Source organism: Chiroxiphia lanceolata, chromosome 3 (assembly GCF_009829145.1).
Source record: "Chiroxiphia lanceolata isolate bChiLan1 chromosome 3, bChiLan1.pri, whole genome shotgun sequence".
Taxonomy (NCBI): domain Eukaryota; kingdom Metazoa; phylum Chordata; class Aves; order Passeriformes; family Pipridae; genus Chiroxiphia; species Chiroxiphia lanceolata.
In genome coordinates this window covers 105,753,921-105,761,072 of record NC_045639.1, presented here as the reverse complement: position 1 = coordinate 105,761,072, position 7,152 = coordinate 105,753,921, and the positions used below count along the sequence as shown (strand labels likewise).

Genomic DNA, 7,152 nt, shown 5'->3' with positions numbered 1-7,152 from the left:
CGCACGCGCCGCGCCCGCGGCGGCTCTTCCGCCTGTCCCGGCCCGGCTCGTCACGGTGCGGTTCCGTTCGGTTCGGTTCGTCCCGCCCCGCCCCACGAGAGGATCCGGAGCTGTCCCGGGTAACGGCCCCGCCCGCGCGGCGCGGAGCAGGCGAGGGGAGGGGAGGCCAAGGGAGGAGAGAGAGGAGGGGCGGAGAGGGCGACCCGTGCGGGGAGAGGGTCCTGGCGGGCGGTGACCGGGCGCACTCCCGCCCTTTGGAAGGGCCGTGAGGGAGGGAGGGCGGCCGGACAGCCACAGTGTAGCGGTGGCGGCTACTTCCCGCTCGTCCCGGTGCCCTCGGCACGGCGCCGGGGCGAGTGTCGCAGGTGGCTCTGCGGGACCAGTTCGGGGTCGGAGCTGCTGTTTGTCACCCGCTGCCAGCGCGGCCGCCCCCCCGGGCCGTGACGGCTCCCCCCCGGCGCCGTCAGGGCTCCCCCCCGGGCCGTGACGGCTCCCCCCGGCGCCGTCAGGGCTCCCCCCGGGTGCCCGCCCGTGCCAGCGGGAAGCGGGTGAGGAGCGGGAGCGGCGCCGCCCGGGTGTTCCAGCCGCCAAGGGACCCGGTTCCCTTCTCTGCGGGTGCGGGGATCCTGCCAGGTCCTGCGGTGTTGGGAAAAGCTGTAGGTAATCGTGGGCTTCTGGGATCTCTGCCCCCTCTTTTGGCTCCCCACAGAGAAGGCAGAGCTGCTCTCTGTGCCGCAGTGCTGTTCTGGGCTCCTCAATGCAAGAGGGACATGGAGCTCCTGGAAGGGGTGCGGTGGAGGGCAACGAGGGTGACTGGGGGACTAGAGCATCTCTTAGGAGGAAGGGCTGTGGAGTTGGGCCTGTTCAGCCTCGAGAAGAGGCGATTGATGAGGGGACCTCATCAATGTCTGTAAATATCTGGGGGTGGGGGGGGCGGTGCCAAGGGGAGGGAGCCAGGCTCTGCTCAGTGATGCCCAGCGATAGGATAAGTGGCAATGGGCAGAAACTGATGCGCGGGAAGTTTCACTTTCATTACTGTGGAAGTGACTGAGCACTGGAACAGATTGGCCAGAGAGGTTGTGGAATCTCCCTCGTCCAGTCCTGTGTAATGTGGTCTAGGATGACCCTGCTTAAGCAGGGAGGCTGGGCCAGAAGACCCACTTGTGGTCCCTTCCACCTTACCCCTTCTGTGATTCTGTGGGTCAGGCAATGTTTTTCCAGTGTCTGATGGGATGGTACAGGCTTCTTATGGACTGGCTGCAAATACATTAGGAGAGGTGTCGTGAACGTCAAAAACATGTAGCCTAACATGGGACACCTGACTTGGACAGTCCTCAAAAATGAACAGCACCCCACTGCTGTTCACGATTCTGGGCTTCTGACTTCAGCCCTCTGAAACATCTGCCTTTAAGTTCAACAGATAGTGTTGTACTTCCTTCATAATTATTAACTGCTAATTTGTAATCAGTTTATCTTTGTGACTATTAAACAAATGCTGGTGCTATACATCAGCTAAAGACAACAGATATTTTCTTCCTCTTCTTCCACTCTTTGCTTCCTCCCGTATCTTGTGTTCATCCTGCAGTAGGTCTGCTATGATGTCTTTACTCTGCCTCTATTTTGCCAGCTCTCATTATATGCACAACAATTGCTTGTAATATTTTATAGCAATCCTTTGTTTTTATAATTGGATCTGTCTTGCCCTTATTTGTTCCCAGTTATAGGTCCAGTTTTTATTCCTAACTGTATGCACTTACATTCCATGATAGTAAAGTTCATTTTTTCATTAAATCAGTACTTTTGATTGGTCTTTCTGAATAATTGTTGGATTCTTGTTTGAATTAATAATGTTCATGACTGTCATCACGTTTCCATTGACATATCTTACTTTATATTGCAATATAACATGAATTTATATTTCAGTTTTTAAATATGATGCCTGGTCCATTAAAAACACCTTCTGTTAACATTTGTCAATAGTATCCATTGTTGGCTTCCCATTACTGTATTATATGTCTTAAAATGTACTGGTGTACATTTTTGCCAGATCAGTTGTTTCCAATATAGGATTGCACACTTTAATAACTTTCAGATAGATTGGATCAGCTGCTTTTCCTTTGCCTTGTGTAGTTATTTCCAAACTGTTGTTAGAGTTATGGTAAGTGGTGCTGAGACTGAAGGCAACTATTTTTTCAATTAAAAACTTAATGAAGAAAATTAGGGGTGTCTTGCTGCAAGGGTTTTGGGAGTAGTTAATGTCAAAAAAATGAACCTTTTCTGCCAAAAATATCAAGATGACATGAAGATAAAATTCAAATATGTGTGTCATTTTCTATGTTTTTATTTTTTTTTAAATGTTGATTATTTCTTCTTTTGCCTTTTAAGCTTTGTTTCTTGTAAAATCTTACTAGTGGATTCCTTATTGCTACAGTCAGTTTCCTCATTCCTTTTGTCTTTTTTATACTCCATGAAGGTGCTATATCCACTGACATTTGTCATAATTTCTGAGGCTACTTTTTGCCTGCAGTTCCAGTTAAGTTTTGTTTGCAGTACTAACTCTTCGAAAACTTTGGGGTGCAGATTGTTCTGTCTTTTGCCTTCCTCACAGTTAGACTACATGAGTGATTTTTCTTGGTTATGTTGTTCTGTTTTGCAGTCTCATACTCTCTTTTCCTTGAATGTTCAAATAGTATAGCAATGGAACTGATAGCTCTGATCTTTAGTTTGGACATTATTAATTGCAACATTTAAAGCTTGTGTTTTCCTTTCTTTTTAGAGAAAGAGTTCGATGGAACAGCCGACTGACTGAATGTTTGTCTTCATATTTGGATGATGGATATATGCCAAGAGCGTAGAAGGGACTGTTTCCTGGTCTTTATTATTTATGCATGAAGGCATGTTTATGTAGTAAACCGAAAGTAGCATAGCAAAAGGTATGTAATTGGGAAGTGTGTTTTTTCTTTGATTTCTATGTGTGGTATTAATCTTCGTAACATAAAATGGATATGACAATTTACCTGTAAATACTTCATGAAATTATCATTACTACTACTAATAATAACAATAATAACATAATTATTATTACTAGTAGCAAAATAATAGAGTAGCAAATTTTAATGTCTGTTGTGTTTCTTATAATATATGCTCTAGTCTGTGATGCTTGGTAGTGTGAACTGTCTGACCTCCTGTCAGTTAAAATCAGAGCATTAAGCTGACACAAGTGAACTGCTCAGAGAAGCATCTCTTTCTCCACAATAACCCAACCATACAGATCTGGATCCATACAGATCTGCATGGTGAAAAGGTTGGGGAACTTGCATAATGTAAAAAGAAAAAAGTTTTTCTTGCATTAATTTTCAGTAGAATCAGAGCCTTGAGGTGATTTATTATTTTGTTGCGTAAAGAGCTGCTTGAACTTCAGGGGGTGGGACAGAATCAGTAGAGGGAGGGGGAAGAAAGACTGCTCCTCTTATGAGACACTGGATTATTATATTAATTATTGGCTTGGACGAACTCAAGTGTGTGTGTACAGGGAAGAGATAGGTCGAATTTCATGAAGGTGGAATAGTGCCTTGTTCCATACTCCAGCCCCTTGGAGCCTCCTTGGGCAGCCCCAGAGCAGCTGTCTGTCACTGGACACTGGGAGCACTGCCCACACCCCCCCCCGGAGCCCCAGAGTGACCAGTGGGCCAGAAGTCCTGCCTGGAGGGTGTGGCCACAAGGGGCCAAAGCAGATAAAATCAACACCATGTGGCCCTCCTGTGGTCACAGCCCTGCCATCTCCTGGGTTCCTGGTAGCTGGATCTATGCTGCATCTGGGGTGGTAGCAGTAATTTTCTCTCCTTCTCTCTCTTTCTTTGTTTCTTTTCCTAATCTCCTTGATATTTGGGTAACTTAAAGCTGGATGGGTTGGATTTTGCTAAGTTGTGTGTGTTAGCATGTGCTAAGTCAATGCTTTGTGGAATGCTTTATTTTGGTTCAATATTGCCCTTTAAACCTTTATCAGGTTCCCTTATTTTCTAAAGTTTGCCAGTAAAAGTGTGTTATTTGACCTCCAGAGAAATGTGTGCAGTGTCTTCTCCTGTGTGCTCGTTCTTGAGGTATTCAAAGAACTGAAGGCCCTTTTAGTAAGTCCAGTGAGCAGATTTTTGGAGCCTTGTATGTTTTCAAAGTAAAACCCATTCAATGAACTCATAGGATGAGCCTTGGGATCTTACATCTCTCTGTTGCAGCACTAGTTCTTATGACTAAAGTTGTAATTCAACAGTCTTCATTTCACTGAGTTCTCTGTAGATTCTCCAGGTTACTAATCTTAAAACATTTAAAGAGAGAATGTAGAGCAAGACCCACTGAGAAGCTCTGGGAGGGCCTGAGGGCTTTAACAAGGGGGGCTCATGGGATCCCAAGGCTGTGCATGGCACAGCTGGACCCACTGTGCTGATCCATCCTGCTTTCACACAGACCATGTCACCTCCCTCCAGGAGGCAGGAGATCATGTTAGGAACTGTTATACCTGCATGTCTTCTCTCCTGGATACCTCATCTGTCCTGTGGGACAAGGAAGTGCTCTCTTGTTATCATCACATGTATCCATGACTAGGAGTGTTCTGGCCTCTAAGCCATCAGTGTGTTTAGTCTCCACACAGTCAATTTGGTCTCAAACCATGACATGTGATACCAACTTTAGGCATGCAATGTCTCTAATGCTGGTCATTCTTTCATGCACCCCACCCAATTTTTAAAAAAAAAAATATTTTTTATTTTTATAAATAAGCAGCCTACTCTTAGGCCCCAGTGATCTTTCTATATGTTGTGGGTTGACCCTGGCCATATTCTAGGCACCCACTAAAATCACTAAGAGCTGGGAGAAGTCATACAGACAAAACAAAACTCAACATGAGGATGGTACTAAAATTTATTACTAACAGGATAAGAGCTAAAGAGTCTTAAACACACTTTCCTACCACCCCTCCTTCCTTCCATGTTCTTCCTCCTCCTATAGGGCAACAGGTCTTCCAAGTCTGCTGTCCTGTGGGTCACTCTTCCATGGACTGCAGGGGGACTACCTGCTTCGCCATGGTCTTCACCATGGTGAAGACAGAGGGGCCAAAGCTCTGAGTCCTTCCCCTGTTCCGTGGGGTCGCTCCCATGGGAAACAGTCCTTGATGGACCTCTCCAACATGGGTCCACCCCTCCTGGGCCGCAGGTCTTCCATATCTGCTGTCCCAAGGCTTCTTCCATGGGGCGCAGGGGGTCTCTGCACCCCGATGTTTTTTCATAGGATGCAGTCTTTAACAGATGAGTTGCACCCACGTGGGTCCCCCACAGGGCCATGAGTTGAGTCCTACCCAGGAATAACCTGCTCCAGCATGGGCTCCTCTCTCCACGGGCCACAGATTTTCCGAGGGACCTGCTCCATCCTGGGCCTCCCACGAGGGTAACAGTCCTCCTTCGTGCATCTCCTTGTTCCCGCATGGGCTCAGCTGCAACGTGGCGGAGCCGTCCCAGCCTGTCCTGGCTCGGCTGGGATGGGAGTGTGGGCAGTGCCTGCCAGTGGGGCTGGCCCAGTGCCTCGGTCTGCTGGGATAGGGGAAATGGGACCGGGCACTGCAATTAGGGTTCGGACGCAGTTGAGGTCTCGTGCTGCAATGCCAGTTTATTCAAGGGAAACAAGGGTTTAAAAAACCGTGGTTTGAGGGGTGGGTGCTAAGCCGGGGAGGTGCGAAAGATTGACAGCTCAGGGAAAGATGTGGTAGGGGGACAGGGGAAAGATGGGTGGAACTCTCGGGTATTTGAGAGAGCTGACTAAGGTAGCTCTCTCTGCACTGTGATAGCTACAGCTAATCAGTAACAGAGGCATGGGAAAACAGAGGAGAAGAGATAAACAGCTTTCAAAGGGGAAGCCTGAGGGAGAAATAGGGACAATATGGAGGTACAGCAGGATCTATAAATTTTGACAATAAACCGGGGTGTACAAGGGTTCATAAGCACACAACAGCAAACGGGGGAAAAACTGCCAGTCTGCTGGGTGGATTATTCAGTGAGTAAAAAGTCCATTCAGATTCCATTAATGCTTTTCCAGGCCACATATCTCTCCCATTCTGTCTTTTCATCCATCGCAGCCCAGCCCAGCTCGGCTCCGTCGCTGTGCCTGGTTTGGGCCAGGTGCCATGTGGCTCAGGCCATGGCCACTGCCCCAGCCCAGGCCAGCTCAACTCCAGCGCCATGCCTGCCCCAGGCTAGGGCCCCAGGGCTCGGGCCTGGGGGCTTCCGTCAGCAATCCCTCGGCTCCAATTTCTTCTGCGCAACAAACTTTTTCCTTAAATAAGTTATCACAGAGGCGCAACAATTGGCTCTCCCTTGGCCAACAGCAGGAAGTCCCTCCTGTAGCCAGCTATCACTGGCTCCACAGGGGGGAAACTTCTTGCAGCTTCTAACAGAAATCACCCCATGTAGCCCCCCCCCTCACTACCAAAAAAAACCAGCCACAGAAACCCATGACAGTGAACGTTAATTACATTTAATGCCTCCGAATTTTGCTCGAACTGGTGATGTGCATTGAAGTTAGTTGCTATCTTTCTTAGAAGGGAGCTCTAGACAAAATTTTAGTACAGAGTTGATAGGAGAGCATAACTCCATTTCAGAAAAGTTTTGATGTTGGAAAACTATGCAAATGATTTGAATTTTAGCCTGATGAGCAGTAGCTGACTGAACTACTAACAAGTAAAAAGACTGTGCATTGCCTTTGTGTAAACAGGACCTTGCTTCTACTTTGGGCAAGTATGTCAACTTCCATGTTTTGTATAGGCCTTTGGGACTCCAGGACTCTACATGAAAAATGTAATATGTACTTTTAGGGGAATAAAAACAGTGCCGTAAGCTTAAAGTTACAGAGAATGTGAGATTTTGCTTAATCCTAATGCCTTTTTCAGTTTTATATGCCTTTTTCAGTTTTATATGACTTTAGTAAAGCTTGTTGCTTTTGCAAAATTCATTTCAGACCAGTCCTATTAGTGCTGGAAGTCTATGTGTTATTTATTGATTTTTTTAGAGTAAATATATGCATATGTTCTCTATAGAGAGAGAACTATTATCCTTCATTAGGACAATAACAGCATTCTGTTTACTGTGATCACACTACACTGCCTCGCAT

At 46.9% G+C, this 7,152-nt stretch overlaps 1 protein-coding gene across 3 annotated transcripts in view; it reads left to right on the top strand.

Moving 5' to 3' along the window:
- Positions 1–7: 7 nt before the first annotated feature.
- SMC6 (structural maintenance of chromosomes 6) overlaps positions 8–7,152 on the top strand; it is a 37,977-nt gene continuing 30,832 nt past the window's right edge. Inside the window, exons 1-2 of one of the 3 annotated variants that reach the window (XM_032681858.1) lie at positions 8–119; positions 2,777–2,933. The gene's annotated coding sequence lies outside the window, so the exon portion shown is untranslated. Of the gene's footprint in view, positions 120–287; positions 661–2,776; positions 2,934–7,152 lie in introns of those variants that run through there. The other 2 variants (XM_032681860.1, XM_032681859.1) reach the window with 2 other exon arrangements.